The sequence below is a fragment of the Bubalus kerabau genome, chromosome 10 (assembly GCF_029407905.1).
Source record: "Bubalus kerabau isolate K-KA32 ecotype Philippines breed swamp buffalo chromosome 10, PCC_UOA_SB_1v2, whole genome shotgun sequence".
NCBI classification, from domain to species: domain Eukaryota; kingdom Metazoa; phylum Chordata; class Mammalia; order Artiodactyla; family Bovidae; genus Bubalus; species Bubalus kerabau.
This window is the reverse complement of record NC_073633.1, coordinates 8,797,497-8,816,190: the sequence shown is the minus strand read 5'-3', so window position 1 is coordinate 8,816,190 and position 18,694 is coordinate 8,797,497. Positions and strand designations below refer to the sequence as shown.

Here is an 18,694-nt window from a genome sequence, read left to right as displayed (position 1 = left end):
CCCAAACCCTCAATTTGTGCCTCCATTCCCCCTCCTTTGGCAACCATAAGTTTGTTTTCTTTGTGCATATGTTTCTATTTTATAAATAAGTTTATTTGTATCATTTTTTTAGATTCCACATACAAGTGATATCACATGATACCTGTCTTTCTCTAATTTATTTCACGTAGTATGATAAAAAGATATGGTATCTTGATGATAAAGATCTCTGATGTGTGTCTTCCTGTCTAGCACTATCTCATGCCAAAGAGTAACATGGGTACCATTCTGGGAGCTTTTAACAAAAAATGTCAAGCTTTTGAATGCATTATGTGCCAAGGATTTAAAGTGGGCCTTGTATAAGCACACCAAAAATTTCTATTTTAGGACTTGGACAGACATCTTGATACTTTATGTTATGGTTATGTCTGTAAAATTAATAGTAAGGATTTTAAATTGAAATACATATAAAGAACCTTAAAAATTCATATTCTAGTAATGTTTGAAAACAAGAATATAATTAGAGATATGAAGATATGTATAAGAATGCTTAGTATAATATTTTTCATAACAACAAAAATTGGAAATAATATAAATGCATACCAGTGGAGGCTTGATTAAATTATGGTAATCTTTATCTTAAAATACCTTTCAGTGAGTCAAAATTTACTTTTCATAAACATTTATTGCCATAAATATTTTAGTTACAATTTTAAATGTAAAAGCAAAAGTTTAATTAGTATGTTTCTAATTTGTTTTTATAAGTTGAATGTGTATATATTATGTATTTTTTGAAAAAAGACAAGAAGTCAGTAAACCAAAATGTTAGCATTAGCCATTTACAGAGTTGGATCGTGCTTAACTGTATTTTTGCTTTGTGTTTTGTTGTATTTCCCCCTTTTCTATAAGAAGCAGGATTATTTTATAATAATTAATTCTTAATGAAATCCTTAACAATGAGCTTTCATAACAAGGTTGTGGTGAAGAGCAGGCATAGGAGGTGTATCAGTAGTTGAAAAATATTTTCTGAAATCAGAACAGCGTAAATGTTGAGTGATCCTCCACTTTATGTCATATTTGTCTTTCTGAAGGGCACTGCAAGTTTGCAAAGTCCTGGAATCATGGTTCCATTATTGAATAGCTCATATATAAAAACATAGCTTCAAAAATGGTGGCTCGTAGGAAAAAACATGAAACACAATAGTAAAATTGGATGTGCAAAATTAGAAAAAAATGAATTACTGGATAACTTTATTGTTTGCCAGTGGCTTGACTGCATACATTTTGTAAAACATAACAACAGTGATAGAGAAATCAACCATTGTTATAGTTTTACTGTCCAAAAAAAATGGTCTTAACCATCTATAAATTAGCAAAAAGAAAGGGGCTAATTACATGATTGTGATATGGATCAAGAGCCGATGAGGGTGCCAGTGTGTGCTCTGTTTTTACTGCCGCTGAAATACCTGCTTCCCATTGTGTGTTTATATACTCTCAGGATGAATGTTGTCAACTATCTGTTGCTACTCCTGTGCTGTGTTTACTGGCCTCAGACACGAGGGAACAATTGAAAACTTACTTGAACTCAATCTTAAGAAGTGACGATTTCTCTTTTGTTAGGTTCTATTCGAAATATTTATGGAAATGCATTTTCCTTTTATCCCCAAATTCTTTTATTGCTGAGTTTTTACATGTTTTTTTTTGAATTTTATAAGAAATTAAATTTATAAGACACATGGATTTTTTCTGGAGACTTCAATAACTACTGTGGGCTGAAATTTTGTTGACACATGAGTGTAACTTTCAGTTAATGAAAGAGCATCAGGGTTTAAAATGAAAGAAAATTTACAATGGCAACCCTTTGTGTGCAGGGGTGGGGGGACAGATGGGGAGAGTAAAATTTTTCCTTAAAAATGTGTGGTTTTTTATCTACTGCTGACCCTTGACCTTCCAACATGAGATATTTATAATCAAATGTTTTTCTAGGAAATGGTGATTTTTTTCAGGTTGAGAAATAGGACTCAGAGTTCTCAAACTGTTGCAGTATAGAATTAGTTCTACCTTCACCTACAGCTTCATTCAAAATCTGTCATTGAACATATACTATGTGCAAGAGCCTGAAGATGTAAAGATAAATAAGACATGATTGATGCTCCCAAGAAGGGTTAAGATGAGTAAAAGGCACAAACTAGGTAAGAATATAGTTGTAGTATAAACTCCACTTACCTGGTATTGTGAAAGATGAAAGAGGAGCACTTGGACTCTGACCCTGTATAGAAATTTAATCCAGTGGGTGGTATCCTCAGTGGAATGGAATAATAATGCTAATAATGATTGACTGCGAAGACAACAGTGATAACAGGGCCAGACATTGTGCTCAATACTTTACACATATTAATACATTACCTGTTTAGGCTTTGCCATAGTTCAGTGAAGTGGGTGGTACAGTAATTTCTTTTTACAAATGATGAAACAAGAGGCACAGCTAAGATGCAAACCTAGGTCCATTTTATTCCGAGTCCAAACCCTTAAAAAGTTCGTGCTTTGAAGTTCCACACACTAACTCTTGCTGAATACCTACTGGTAAGTTACATCACCTCTTTAAGCTTTGATTTCCTGCTTTGTAAAATGATGATAATTAATAACACCCGAGAACGCTGTCTGCCTCCTATCTGATAGCTACCTCTCCTTCCTTCTTCCATGCCAATAGAGCTCACCTCCAATCACTAAAGCTGAACATTCCAGATGCTCATGTTCTCAGCTGCCCTTATAGCCAGAGCCTGGACACATGACCAAGTCCTGGCCCATGGACCCTGAGAGGGAAATCAAGGGGAGAAATAGTTCATCTCTAATAAGAATTAATGCTAGGAATCTACTTTCACTTCCTGCAGTGAAGCCCAATACTACTGTAGCCAACCTGCAATCCTAAAGAGCTGCCATGGACACGCTGAGGAGAGCTCCCAGAAAGCGGTGAGCAGAGGAGTCCGTGTTAACATCATGGAGCGATGTGGACAGTACATTTTCTTCCTTATTTAAACCACTTTTAATTGGATATTCTGTGACTCAAAGGTATTCCAAATTTATTGAGTTTTAGATGAGCTAAATAGTGTACAAAGCATTTAGTATAATACTTGCAGAGAGTAAGTGCTCAAGAATAGAGGGTCTTATCTGCTTGGTCAAAGTTATCTAAGTATGATTTTTGTTTTGTAGCTTTTGATCATTAGTAAGATACAGAGTTTTCTTTTCTCTTTTTAAATAACCATTTCTAAATTGACCAAGTCTAGACTTATAAATAATATGTAAACCAAATCACTGATACTCTTTGACTCCTCAAGGGATTAAGCATAGTGCAAAGTAACAGCTGGGGGCTTCACAGGTGGTGCAGTGGTAAAGAATCCACCTGCCAATACAGGAGACTCAGGAGACTTGTGTTCAATCCCTGGGTTGGGCAGTCCCTCTGGAGTAGGAAATGGCAACCCCTTCTGGTGTTCTTGCCTGGAAAATCCCATGGACAGAGGAACCTGCTGGGCTATAGTCCGTGGGGTCACAAAGACTCAGACACAACTGAGCACACAGGCAGAAATTAACAACTGAGTTGGCCCAGAGCATTGAGCTCTCAGATACGCTGCTGGATCAATCATTAAATCCAGATCCATTCCAGAACGTGTATGAAAGGATTATAGGCATCCTCATGCATGCGTGCTAAGTCACTTCAGTCACGTCTGACTCTGTGTGACACTATGGACTGTAGCCTGCCAGGCTCCCCTGTCCATGGGGATTCTCCAGGCAAGAATACTGGAGTGGGCTGCCATGACCTCCTCCAGGGGATCTTCCCGACCCAGGGATCGAACCTGAGTCTCTAATGTTTCCTGCATTGGCAAGTGTGTTCTTTACCACTAGTGCCACCTGGGAAGCCCAGGCTACTCATAAAGAGGCTTTTGTCTTTTTAAATTAAAATCATACAACTGACCATCAAGAACACACCTGGAACTCCACTTTCCGCCAGGTGAGCACTGTAGAAGTCATCAGTCTGCAACCTGGAAGAGGGCCCTCATCTGAACTTGCCATGTTGGCACCGAGGTCTCAGACTTCCAGCCTCCAAAATGGTGAGAAATACATTCCTGTCTGTTGTTTGTGAAAAAAATAAGGATGCACCTATAGTTAGACAAGGTGGGATTATTACTCGGTGCAGAGAGGGGAACACACATCATGGGGAATGATGGAGCACCTCAGTGAATGGATGTTAGGATAGTACTACAGGATTGGGACTTGGGTTGGGTAATCTGGAGACTCTAAGGAGATGGGGGTTTGTTCCAGATCACATGATGTAAGAAAGCAAGAGCAATTCTATGACTGGGCATCAACAAATCTTATCTACAGAGAGGAGAGATTAGACTGAGGATAGAGTTGTCACTGGCTAATAAGTAGCAATCAATCATCTTGGCCAAGCAAGGAGATGTTTGGCATTTTCAGGTAATACAGTGCCTTTATTTCTGCTTGTGCTTAGACAAAATTATGTAGGGACCTTATTTGGCCTCATTTTATTATGATCTTGGCATAACCTTGCCTGAGGTTGATGTTCTGTGAGAGAGATTAACATCTAATAGAATGAGATGGCCTCTCTGTAAGTATAAGGCAAACTTTTGAATTTCAGGGACTGTCATTTTTGTTTTTATCTCGATGCAAAATGCAGTGATATTAGATGCACATGTGCTTCTCTATATGTAATGCTGATTTTGAAATCCAGAATTAAAATCAGTATGGGGATGGTGTGTGTGTGTGCTCAATTGTGTTCGACTCTTTGCAGCCCCCATGGACTGTAGCCCGCCAGGCTCCTCTGCCTATGGAGTTTTCCAGGCAAGAATACTGGAGTGGGTTACCATTTCCTTCTCCAGGGGATCGTCCTGACCCAGGGATCAAACCCACGTCTCTTGCTTCTCCTGCACTGGAGAATTCTTTACCACTGAGCCACCTGGGAAGCTTCTACCTGGGATGGTACTTTACTGTAAAGGGAACAAGAGCAAAATCCTGCTGTTTCTATTAATGGTCCATGTTGGAAAGATTCTGTAATTCTTTGTGGCTGATGTAAGGAAGTTAGAGTAGGAGTACCCCAACAATAGCAGGAAAATACTTCCCCAGAAAGGGTGTAGTCTCCAGCTAGCCACATCCTCCTTCATCCCTGGACAAAAGATAAAGGAGGAATATTCTACTTTATGTTTTATTCATTCACAATTATTTTTTGACAATCAAATCCCAGCTATCATTCTAAGTTGTTGGGTTTTTTTTAATCTGGTGTTTATTTTTAAAAAGATCTTCAACTGTCCTTGGTGTCTCCCTTTCTATCTGTTCTTGTTCATATATTTAACAAGTGATTACAAAAGACCATGATAATGAGAATAACTTAAGCATTGCTCATGCGATGGTATTATAAGTTAAGATGAGCTGCAGTTGATATGTTTCAGTTCTAGAAAAATTTTCATAACATGTGGCCAGTTGCAAACTGAAAATAAACCATGGAGACTTAGGGGTAGGAATAATGACAAAAGCTTCTGGATTACAAGTTGGAAAATGCATTTTCACAGGGAAGCGTCGAGGAGACACTTAATGAGAGCATGTTAGTAACTGTCATTTCTTAAAGAAATAAAAATAAATAGTGCTTGGATGATAAAGGAGATAGTCAGTTACTGCCCCTAAATAAGCACAAAACTCTGTCACACTCCCTCTCACTCCTAATATGTGATTTTTAACTCAAGGTTTTCTTACTTCATCTATGTTTCAAAAACAATTTTCTTCATTCAGAAGAACTATTGCAACACTTATATTTTATTTTATTTTTTTTGAAACACTTATATTTTAAAATCTTTTTCATGTGAGATATCCATCCTCAAGGGTGAGGATTACCCAAAGTCATTCTCATTGCTTTGTTTTCCGTTTTTTGTGCCTGGCTATATTAAGTTACTAATTGTTTTCCCCTTCTCTTCTGTAACATATTTAACTTAGATTTATTCCTGCAATAATAATTTATAATCTATTACAAACTTGTCTTGAATTCATAGGTATATATGCAGCTCAACAATAATCTGCTTTATGATATATCCAAGTTGCAAAGCAAAAGGAACAGCATTTGACTGTTGCTGCCTTTCCACATGTCCTGACAGAGAGGATCTTGTGCGAGAATAGAGGAAGCTGGTTCGTGAGGAAAGAGGAAGCGAGGCTACGGGCTTGGTTCTGAGCTTGTTGGTGGAAGGTAAGGGGGAGGGCCCTACTGCTGGTTCTCACACTTTATTGCGCATTGAAATGACCAGAGGCTGTGTTAAAACATCAGATGCTGAGCCTTACCGCCAAGAGTTTCTGCTTCCTTAGGTCTCAGGGTTGGAGAATTTGTAATTCCGATGAATTCCCAGGTGGTGCTGTTACTACTAACTCAGGGACCACATTTTATATTTAAATTTTATTTTATCAACGTATAGTTGATTTGCAATATTGTATTAGTTTCTCTTGCACAGCAAAGAAATTCAGATATACATATATTCATTCCTTTTCAAATTCTTGTCCCACAGAAGTCATTACAGAATACTGAATATAGTTCCCTATGCTATATGGTAGGACCTTATTGTTTAATCCATCCTATATATAATAGTTTGTATCTGCTAATCCCAAATTCCCTTATCCTTTGGCAACCCCAAATTTATTCAATATGTCTGTGAGTCTTTTTCTGTTTCATAGATAAGTTAATTTGTGTCATACTTTGAATTCCACATGTAAGTGATATCATATAGTACTTGTCCTCTTTCTGACTTCATTTAGTACAGTCATCTCTAGGTCCATCCATGTTGCTGCAAATGGCATTATTTCATTCTTTTTTATGACTGAGTAGTATTCCATTGTGTATATATACGTGTGTGTGTATATATATATACACCACATCTTCTTTATTCATCTGTTGATGGTTGTTTGTTTCCATGGCTTGGTTATTGTAAATAGTGCTTCTATGAACACGGGGTGCATGTATGTTTTTAAATTGCAGTTTTGTCTGGATATATGCCCAGGAGTGGGACTGCTGGATCATGTGGCAATTCTATTTTTAGTTTTTTGAGGAGCCTCCATACTGTTTTCCATGGTGGCTGCACCAATTTACTTTCCCACCAATACTGTAGGAGGGAAGAACCACATTTTAAAAACCTTTACCCTTGTTGATAAATGTCTGTTGATCCCCCAGCTATGTGGGTTACAGGTTCCTCCTTTCCCGTATAACTTCTTACCATGCTGAGATAAGTTGGCGGTGGCCTAATCTCATGTCTTCTCTGCTAGCTTGTTATCTGGACCTCTGGTCTAGAGCCTGAAGCTTAGTGTCTTCTTAGGCTGGGTGCTAGTTTTTCAGGCTCTTTGCTCATGTCCCTGAGCCTTCATTTCTCTCATAGCTTAGACTGGACACTGAATCACTGAAACATCTTCTCTTGGCCTTAACCTCTAGCCTGTCTCCTATACCCATGTGACTTATAGTGCCTGTCAACCCTTCTGTCTGTCTGCATCAATCATTCTTGGCCTGCCATGTAAATGGCAACCCACTCCAGTATTCTTGCCTGGAAAATTCCATGGACAGGGAAGCCTGGCTGGCTACAGTCCATGGGTGGCAAAGAGTCAGACACAGCTGAGCATGTGCGCACATGTTCTGTTATCATCTAAGTCGCTTGTGAAACTTACCACCTACAGAATTCTGATTTCATTCAGTTCCATTACTATGATAAATATAATGAATTAGAGTTCCTTGGGAACTCAAAGGACACAGAAACATGTGATCTGATTGAGTCTGAAAGAAGCAATATGTGGTTGTTAGTTATCATCAGAGCTAATAAGACAAAGAAAAATTCAGTTTAGTTCAGTTCAGTCACTCAGTCGTAGCCTACTCTTTGCGACCCCATGAACCACAGCACACCAGGCCTCCCTGTCCATCACCAACTTCCAGAGTTCACCCAAACTCATGTCCATCGAGTCGATGATGCCATCCAACCATCTCATCCTCTGTCGTCCCCTTCTCCTCCTGCCCTCAATCTTTCCCAGCATCAGGGTCTTTTCCAATAGGTCAGCTCTTTGCATCAGATGGCCAAAGTATTGGAGTTTCAACATCAGTCCTTCCGATGAACACCCAGGACTGATCTCCTTTAGGAAGGACTGGTTGGATCTCCTTGAAGTCCAAGGGACTCTCAAGAGTCTTCTCCAACACCACAGTTCAAAAGCATCAATTTCACATTGTCCAACTCTCACATCCATATATGACCACTGGAAAAATGATAGCCTTGACTAGATGGACCTTTGTTGGCAAAGTAATGTCTCTGCTTTTCAATATGCTCTCTAGGTTGGTCATAACTTTCCTTCCAAAGAGTAAGCGTCTTTTAATTTCATGGCTGCAATCACCATCTGCAGTGATTTTGGAGTCCAGAAAAATAAAGTCAGCCACTGTTTCCACTGTTTCCCCATCTATCTGCCATGAAGTGATGGGAGCAGATGCCATGATCTTAGTTTTCTGAATGAGAAATAATTGACTTCAGTTACAGAAAGGCATACTTAACATTGTACATGGTGAACACATACTTAGAAACTGTATTAGTTTTCTTATGCTCTGTGATCAGTTCAGTTCAGTTCAGCCGTCTCTGACTCTTTGTGACCCCATGGACTGCAGCAGCCAGGCTTCCCTGTCCATCACCAACTCCTGGAGCCTACTCAAAGTCATGTCCATCGAGTCAATGATGCCATCCAACCGTCTCATCCTCTGTTGTCCCCTTCTCCTCCTGCCTTCAATCTTTCCCAGCATCAGGGTCTTTTCTAATGAGTCAGCTCTTCACATCAGGTGGCCAAAGTATTGGAGCTTCAGCTTCAGCATCAGTCCTTCCAATGAATATTCCGGACTGATTTCCTTTAGGATGGACTGGTTGGATCTCCTTGCAATCCAAGGGACTCTCAAGGGTCTTCTCCAACTGCTCTGTGATAAATCACCATAAACTTGGTGTCTTCAAGTAACACCCATTTATTAGCTCACAGTTTTGTCCGTCAGAAGTCTAGAAAGCAGAGCTGGTCCACTCCTGGGATCCACACAGAGGTGAAATCAAAATGTCGACCGGCGGCATGCTCTTATGGAGGCCTGAACAAGGAAGAACTTGCTTCCAAGCTCATTTGTGTTATTAGCAGAAGGCAGTTCCTTCTGGTTATAGGACAGAGGTCGGACAGAGGTCTTCCTTTTCTTGCTGACTGTCAGCCAGGTACCACTCTCTGCTTGTACACAGCTCATGTAATTCGTTGCTTAGGCCCAGCTGAACAATCTCCGTTTTGACATTTAACATAATCATAGGGATGTCATCACATTCTTACTTTCCACCAGCACTTAAAGGGGCAAATGATTTGATTATACAAGATTGAAAGACACTGGGGTAGAATTCTGACTACTGCAGTCCACCCTCTCCCCCACAACAGCCCACATCTGTTTCACACGCAAAATACCTGTACCTGCTGCAACCTATCCCTTTTCAATATCAACTCAGAAGTCCAAAAAAAAAAAAAAATTCATCTAAATCAGCTTCTGATGAGGCTCCTAGGGCACACTCCCTCTCTAACTGTGGTCCTGTGGAACTATAGAGACAAGTAGTTTGCCCCCACACTCTCAAGATACAATGGTGGGCAGGCACGAGATAACAGTTCAGGCATTCCAGCTCAAATGGGGTGAAAACGGAAAACACAGAGGAGTTATCAGTCCAAAGCAGTTATGACATCCAGCTCGGCTAACTCATTAGGCTAGAAAGCCGGAGAATAATTCTCCTTGACTTTTTGTTTTACTCTCTTGGCTCTTGGTTCTGCCCTCTGAGTAAGGGTTACTAGGGGTCATTCTTAGACTAATGTTACTGTAGTCATGATTTGATTTTTGGTGTAGACTGCATTTCAGATATCTTGAGGAATTCATGGCAGATACATGGGAATGCATGACATTTATATTAGTAAGCATAATTCAAACATTTATAAAGTTAACAAAATGGCACCCCAATTTTTAAGCACAATGATATTAACCACCTATGTCAGTCATTCCCCAAGCCATGAGCTCAGAAGATGATGACTTCTAGGAGTAAAGAGCATCCATTAGGAATGGTCATCTGTTAGATGACTATCTCAGTGAAGAAACAGGAGGAAATCAAAGAACTGAGAAAACAAGTTTACAGTAAGGCTTTAAATAAAGCCTACTAGTATGTCCTTAAGCCGGCTTTTCTCTAACATAGTCGAATGTCGTCAGGAAGAAAAAAACAACCAAAGGTCATGTATTTGGGTACTTGTTAACATCAAAAAAGAGATACCTAAGACCTAATTAAGGACCAGTGTCCAGTACATGGACGACTCTTTGAAGTTATTTTGGCAGTGGCCTCTAAAGCATACAACCTTGGAGACCTCTTCTACACGAGGCTGCCCTGAATGTGACCCTTAGACAAAGCCACAAGAAGGCTGCTACAGACAAAGAGAGAAGACCTTTAGTCTAATGATTTGCAGCAGATAGGGGGAAGTTGAGGGAAAAGTTACAGTGATAATGTAAACATTTCACACTTCACATATTAAACAGTGGCCCAGGCCCACTGTGAGCACAAAATGTTCTTTGAGATGTTTTTCAAGTTGCAATTGTGGATTTGTGCTAATATAGTCATCATTTCTTGTCCAGTCTCTCCTGTGAACAAGGGCAAGTATTACAGTGGGTTATTGTTAAAATTATTGCAGTGATAGGGTCGTGTGAAAATTCAGTTTGTAGTGGGAGAATGAGACCCACTCAGCCAAGCACAGATAGAACGAGAACTCTGGGTTCTGGCCTTGTTCGATAGCCTAATGGCCACCATTTATGGCGTGCCCTCTGTGTGTAAAACGCTGTTATGTGTTTTACAAATGTTATCACATTTAGTTCTCAGAGCAATCCTTAGGCAGCAGAAACTTTGATTCAGTTTCATATTTGTAGACACTGGGGCTCTGAGAGAGGTTGCCATTTGCCCAAGGACACGCAGTTGGTAGGCGATGGCTGCCTCTGGATCACTCGGCATAGTTTCCTCGTAGCTTGCCCATCATGTTGAAATTACCTGTTCGAGTGTTGCCCACACCAGACTATAAGGTCACAACAAGAGGGATTCTGTCTTATTTGGAACCTAGTGCAGGCAACATGTGTGTGTTGAACTGAACTGTCAGCCCCTAAAGCCCATGCTCTTATCATGTCAGGATGTGCTAACTTCCTAACATGATAAAAATGTGGCAGAGAGATAACCAGGGCTTGGAGACACGGAGGGTGCAGAGTTCTGGGGTTAGAAGACCTTCTAGAAATGACCCACATCTGTCTCTTCAGAAGAATTCATTCTTGGAAGTCTTCATTCATGCAAATTCTTGCTGATGAAAAACTATCTCCATGAACAATACATAGAGAACTGTTGTAGAAATTCTCTCTTCCTCTAATTTCTTCCCCCACCCAGAGCACACGGAAAGCAATAGAAATTGGACAAGCTATTTTTTACATTTTTCCTATGTTCCTGTCAATGCTGCTCAAGAGAGCTTTGGTAAATGGGTAACAAGGCACAGAATAGGTCAAGTATCTCTACCACGTGTCTGCCACCTGGACCCTGGGGCTATAGCCACCCCTAGGCCTTTTTACCTTGAGACTGAAGTGACCTGGGCACAAAAATGTTCTGATATACACTGACCACTGTCTGAGGCTTGACGTCCAGGCCATAAGCTAGTATGGACGCCCGTGGAAGCTTATAACAGCGGGTATGTTTCAGAGAGTGGATTTTCCTGGGTGTCATATTTACTCAAAGAAGCCAGAAACAGCAAAATGAAAGGGGTTAGTGCAAACCATAATTCATATGAGCCATCCACTTGTGTTCCAGTGAGACACGGTCACATGTCAGGTCTAAAGGTTAATCTATCTGCAAGTGGACAGCAAATCCAGTTCTGGGGCCAGGCCTGAAAAGGCAGGTGGGAAGCAATCAAGGGATACAAACCATGAGCAGGACCCAGGTGGAGGTCTGTTCTCATGGGTGTTTCTGCAGTGGTAGAGGGACAGGCCTGCTAGCTCAAGGCTGTGGGGCAGGCCCAGAGAGGCAGAGTCCTTGAAGGAACCAGCTCTGTTTAGAGACTCAGCCCCAGGACCCAGAGACCCAAGGGGCTGGGCAAGTGGGAACTTGAAAAGGAGTCATGCATTACTGAGAAAGTACCTGGGGGAGGCATGTATTGAGCTGGCCAAAAAGTTCACTGGAGTTTTCCCAGAAGATTGATCTTTTTAAAGTCTTTATTGAATTTGTTACAACATTGCTTCTGTTTTCTTTTAATTGGGGGATAATTGCTTTACAATGCTGTGTTGGTTTCTGCCATACAACATGAATTAGCCATAGGTCTACATACGTCCCCTCCCTCTGGAACCTCCCTGCCACCCTCCTTCCCATCACACCCCTCTCAGAGGTCACAGAGCATGGGTTGAACTCCCTGTTATACAGCAGCTCCCACTAGCTGGTTTGCTCACGGTAACGTATGCGTTTCAGTGCTACTCTCTGCATTCTTCTGCAGCCTCTCCTCCCCTGGTTGTGTCCACAAAGAGGTTGTGTCCTCTTTGTCTGCATCTCTGTTCTGCAAATAGGTTCATCAGTACCATTTTTCTGGATTCTCTGTATATGTGTTAATGTCCAATATTAATGTATGATATGTTTTTCTCTTTCTGACTTACTTAACTCTGTATAACAGGCTCTAGTTTCATCCACCTCACTGGAAGTGACTGCTTTCTATTTTTTACGTTTTGGTTTTTTTGGCCTCGAGACATGTGGGATCTTATTTCCTTGACCAGGGATGGAACACACACTCCTTGCATTGGAAGGCAAAGTCTTAACCACTGGACCACCAGGGAAGTTCTGGGTGTTTCCATAATATCTTAACAAACAAACATTTTGGCTAACCCAGTAGCATCATGATTCAGAACTTGAGTTCTGGATTCAGATTATCTGGATACCAAATCCACCTGCCACAACTGATCATGTGATTTTTCTTGAGTTATTCAATCTCTCAATCCCTCTGTTTCTCCACCTGTGTAATAGTACGCACAGCGTTCATTATTAAAAAAATAAAGCAGCAATCCTAAAGCTTTTTTGCACAACCCCTTGCACACTCAAGTACTAAATACACGCTTAGTGTATTGTCTACACTACATGTATAGCTATCAGGGACGTTTTTATAGTGTATTGTCAGTAGCAGCAAATTTCAGTACTAATTAGCAACAAAAAATATCCCGTGGACAGAGGATCTTAGTGGGCTACAGCCCATAGGGTTGCAGAGTTGGACACGAATGAGCAACTAAGCACACAGCGCACACACACACACACACACACACACACACACGCACAATTAGCAACAAAGGAAACTTACGAACAAATTAGAAGAAACTTAGGAACAAATTAGAAACCCATGGTCAGCCCTGGAGCCCTCAGTGCTCTCTCATTGGCCATGCTTTGCATTCAATGCCCTGGGTGCCTACCCCAGGTCAGAGGCTCCTGAGTCGTGCTGGTGGGCTTGAGAGAAGGCAGGTTTGAAGTAATAGTCTGGAACTGATGCAGGATGTGAAAACACCAAAGAAGTGAAGGCTGTGAAAGTAAAATTCATCTCCTGGGCCCTGTGAGATCATATGGGTGTTCAGGGTGTGGCAGACAGGAACCTAGGAGTGCATCTGGTACTCTGTCCCCAGGGCTGGGACAGAGGCCAGGAGCCCCCAACCCAGGTTGTGGGGTGGTAGGGGACCTAGATGGACTGCTGCTTAGAAGCCATCGGATTCCTCCCTCTTCAATGAAGTGTGGCTCCTAAGACTTGGGTAGGGTGCCATATGCTTGTACCTGATAAGAACCTGGCCTGTCTGATATCAGTATGGGTGGTGACAGAGAATCAACACCAGGGTTCTTCACTTAGGGTGGGACTCATCAGGCTAATTCTTCAGTAAGCCAACCTTGAGACATTGCTGGGGTAATCCATCAGCCATAAAGATGTATGCTTGGGCCTGAGCTAAAGAATTCTATAGTGGTTTTCTATAGTGGTTTTAGGTTTTCTGCCCAGTGAGTCCTACTGAGAAGACACTGATGTGATTAGAGGAAGCATGGCTGGGACCCACATGTGTGATGTCATCTCTTTAGAAAGCTGGAAGACAAGGACTTACATGACCATAGTTCTCAAGCTTTGTGAGCATAAGAATGGTTTCTAAGATGGGTTTACAATGCAGACTCTTGTGCTTCACTTTAACTCTTAGTGAATCTGAATTTCTGAGACTGTGGCCCAGGAAGGCTCATTTTAAACAACTTTCCTTGGTGATTCTTATTCCTGAGGTTTATGGGTCTAAGAAACAAGGATGTAGAGGCTCATTCTGCTACAGCAAGTGGAGATGGATTTTCCATTTTATGAAGGCTGGATGAAATCTGGCCCGATTCTGTTCATCTATAATGGCTTAGATGTGGTTGTAAGGAGTTTGGAGGAGGTGTGGTCATCGGACTCTGCCATAAGTGATAAAGATGAGATAAAATGGATAGATGTTGATGGTAAAATTTGTAGACTCATCAGGCCAACTGGGGATGAGGCCAAGGATTACTGGCGAGGTGGAGCTACTTCTGGTTAAATGAACAGACATCCACACAGGCATGGGCAGCCAGTCAGGGGAATGGACTCAGGAAGGACTCAGACTGAAGCTGCAGCCAAGGCCATCAACACATGGGCTCTTTCCCAGCTGCCCTTAATGTGCTGACAGGAGTGTGCAGCTGACATGGGCCTCGTATCTGGGATGACTCTGGCTTCCTTCATCTGTCTGACACCTGGGAGTCTCTTTTAAGCTATTAAAAAAAAAAAAACAAAAAACAAAAAACCCAAATCCTCAGAACAGATTCCCAGCTCTGAGTTATCAACTGCATCCTCATCTCTTCAAGAAACTTGAGCTTCTATGCCAGAACTGCTAAACAATACTCAGGTGGGATGGGTTGGGATGTGAGTGGGGAGGCTACCAGGGGCTGGAAGCTGAATCTTAAGAATGGTTGGAATCTTTCTCATCCATTGCTCCTGGAAAGCTAGAGCTCTGACAACTTCAGGAAGCGAAATGACAAAGAAACAGACACTTTTACAACAACGCAAGATTTCTAGCTTGTGATAATGCGACCCAGAGAAAACTGTCAGACTATGGTGACCTAGTTGCTGCCTCCTCTTCTCACATTGTTCAAGGAAGTAAAGAGAGGCTCGACTGAAACACACTATGGGGGGTCTGGAAATTTCTCAGCTAAAAGAATTCTGCACTGCACACTTCCACAATTTTAAGATTCATTTGAGCTTACAAGTTTCCTTTTTAAAATGCTAGTACCCCATGGATGTCTTCTTGCTTGAAGCAGGTTACTTTCACCAGGCTGCACATCTCCTAAAACCTCTAGGAGGACAACTGCACTGAAAGTAAATTCTAGTTGAGCTGCAGAAACAGGAAATTGTGGATTATAATGCACTTCAAGGTGGGGAGTGGAGACTTTGTACATTCAGAAGGTCGCCTAGTTTTCCACTCTCTACCTGGGCAGGAAGTGGGAAGAAAGAAAGAAAAGAAAGAAAGGGCCATCTCTGGTGTTTTTTCAGCTCCTTGTTTCTCAGTGGGGTTTCTGGTCTCTCCCATTGCCTTGTGACTGGGCTTCCTCCCACTAATCCTTGAAGATCCTGTTTAACCATCACCTCCTTTCATATTTGGCCAAGGAGAATTAGAAGCTCTGTCCTTTGAGCTCTCACAGTTGTATACATATCTTTCACTCTGGTCTGTTTATTGCCACATTTCTCCCACCATGAATTCCTTGAAAACAGGGATCATACTCATTAGCATCTAACACACTATACAATAAGGCACCCCACTCTAGTACTCTTGCCTGGAGAATCCCATGGATGGAGGAGCCTAGTGGGCTGCAGTCCATGGGGTCGCTAAGAGTTGGACACGACTGAGTGACTTCACTTTCACTTCTCACTTTCATGCATTGGAGAAGGAAATGGCAACCCACTCCAGTGTTCTTGCCTGGAGAATCCCAGGGACGGAGGAGCCTGGTGGGCTACCATCTATGGGGTCGCACAGAGTTGGACACGACTGAAGTGACTTAGCAGCAGCAGCAACAAGTGACATGAATGAACTTACCACAAAATACTCTGGTAAAACAAATTATTAGTGTTAACAGATTTCTTTTATAAGACAGGCATTTCTAAATAGTTTGGGGAGCATATACATTACTATACTATTCTTGTATAACTTTTATAGTCACTTAAGTAGGTTCCTTTCATACTTTTCTAAATTAAACTGATGTTCAGTTAGTTACTAAAAATAAGAAGTATTTTGTCATTCATTCTATCTTTTCCCTAAATTAGACCAAGTTAACAAAGTTTACCAAAACCGTGCAAGCTGACTCTTTCATTGATGCTTCTGGTTTAAGCAGAGAGCAGCAAGAATTAAATATTTGAAAAATCTTCAAAGGAAAACTTTGGAAGGAATACTTCACTAATTATAGGAGATTACATGGACCCCCTCCCGCAAAATCACAAGGTGTCCAGGCAAATTTGGGAAATTTTAATGTACTATTTTACACATACCAAGCTAGCAAGAACTTTAAGAATTTAGCACACTCTCCTGCCACTAACATAGCAGATTGGCCTGACTCTTTGGGAAAATGATACAATATGTATGAGAAGCCAGAAAGATGTTCCATAATCCAACTCCTGGAAATTTATCCCAAAGCAATATATGAAAAGAAGAACACAGCTTAGACAACTTGAGCATGTCTGTTGTTCTAGTAGTAAGAACACCCCTTCTCTTTTAGTCCAGTTCCTTTCCATCACCCTTTCAGGATGGGGTGGTGTCCCCTCTGGGCTTACAGTGTCTTGGGGGCTTTGCAAGGAGTTGCCTTCAGAGGCACCTGTAATGTCTTGGGTCTCAGGCAAGACCAGTGAGTCAGAGCTGTGGATGCAAGGACACACGGCTTCGCCTCAGAGACAAACTGGGTGTTTGCTCCTCCAAGTGCTTCCTCTTTTGACTGTCATCTCCTGGGCGCTTACCAGAATGGGTTTACTCAGAGGCTGCATCTGGTCCTTTCCCTCCTTCTACCTCTCTAGTTCTCACCTGTACCACCTGCAGGCTCCTTGACCATGAGTCCATGGTTCTCCTTGTTAAATCCCTAAAAGCATTCTGCAGTTTTCAGGAAGACAGTAATTGCTGATTAAACCAGAGTCCAAAACCTTAGAGACCAAAGCAGTCCAAATCAAACCAAGCAAACCAAACAAAGCAGTTTTTCTTTCCAGTCATAGAAGATGCCCTAGGAGATAGGTGCTTAGGACACAACGTAAGGTCTTTCCACAAAAAAGAAAAAGGAATTTCAGTTATCTCTATTTAAGAAAACAAAAAACTAAAAACAAAGTTTGGAAGAACCAATACAGCCAAAATCTTTAGAAAGGGAGACAATCTCCAATAGGAGGTTGATGAGTAAATCAAATGTTTTTGTTCACATATATGAAATATTATTTACCCTCTTGCATATTCCTAGGCTAACATTTAAATTTTTTCATCTTATGTTTAAGCAGTTCCAAAGGATGAAATTTCCTGCGTTTTGTAAAAATGACATTTTAAAGTCAGTCTTTTGTACTTTAAAATGTCATTTTTCCAATATGGAGGAAATTGTGGGCTTCCCTGGTGGCTCACTGGCAAAGAATCTGCCCACTGATGCCGGCCTCATGGTTCGATCCCTGTGTCAGTAAGATCCCCTGGATTTTGGCAACCTATCCTGTATTCTTGCCTGGAAAATCCCATGGACACAGGACCCTGGCAGGCTACAGTCCACAGGGTTGAAAACAGGTAGACACAACTTAGTGACTAAACAACACAGCAAGTAACTCTTTCAAATGAATCCAGTGAAATCTAGTATCATAGCAATCATGCCTGTTATCAGCCATTTACAAAATGTATGAACAAACTCTTCTTTACCTTCAGTACATTTTATGTAATTTATTTTTCTTTTCACACTTATAACTCCATTCCACATCCCCATCCCTCAAGAGTTTATCCTAATTTAATGCATATTTTTGTTTGTACTTTATTGATCATCCTATTATATTTCTCTGCATTGAAAATATATTTTAATTTTAAATTTCCATTTTCTTCTAGATTGAGAATTATTATATTTACTAGTAATGATGAGGTATTCCAATAATACAAAATATATTATAAATGTTTATGATTACTAAACATGTAACTTTTTACAATTAGTACACACAACTGTTGTTAAATACTGCATCTTACAAGAATGAGATAGAATTTAGCATCAAATGTTTTTCTCAATTTTTAATTTTTACAAATCCTAAGAAAATGTTTTTACATTAATAAATATAAACAGTTGTGAGAAGTGTTGATATGTTGTCATATCAATGTCACTTAATTCTTTGAACTACTTTTAATTTATAAACTCAGTGATCTTAAGGTCATACTTTGCTGCAAGCAATTACTTGCTGTGCAAATCAATCACCTGGCTTGCAGAAGAATTTGTTATCCAGTTAGTGAAGCATACTCTTAGTACAATCCAATATTTTAAATTGATTAAGAACTGACAGAGGTTGCCTGAGGTTTTTACATTTTGGAACAATGCACTATTTTAAGATTCTAAGTGAGTGAAAGTTATGTCTTTTC

At 40.7% G+C, this 18,694-nt stretch overlaps 1 protein-coding gene across 1 annotated transcript in view; it reads left to right on the top strand.

Moving 5' to 3' along the window:
- Positions 1–4,067: 4,067 nt before the first annotated feature.
- FEM1C (fem-1 homolog C) overlaps positions 4,068–18,694 on the top strand; it is a 47,615-nt gene continuing 32,988 nt past the window's right edge. Inside the window, exons 1-2 of the mRNA XM_055536532.1 lie at positions 4,068–4,085; positions 6,036–6,226. The gene's annotated coding sequence lies outside the window, so the exon portion shown is untranslated. The remainder of the gene's footprint in view (positions 4,086–6,035; positions 6,227–18,694) is intronic.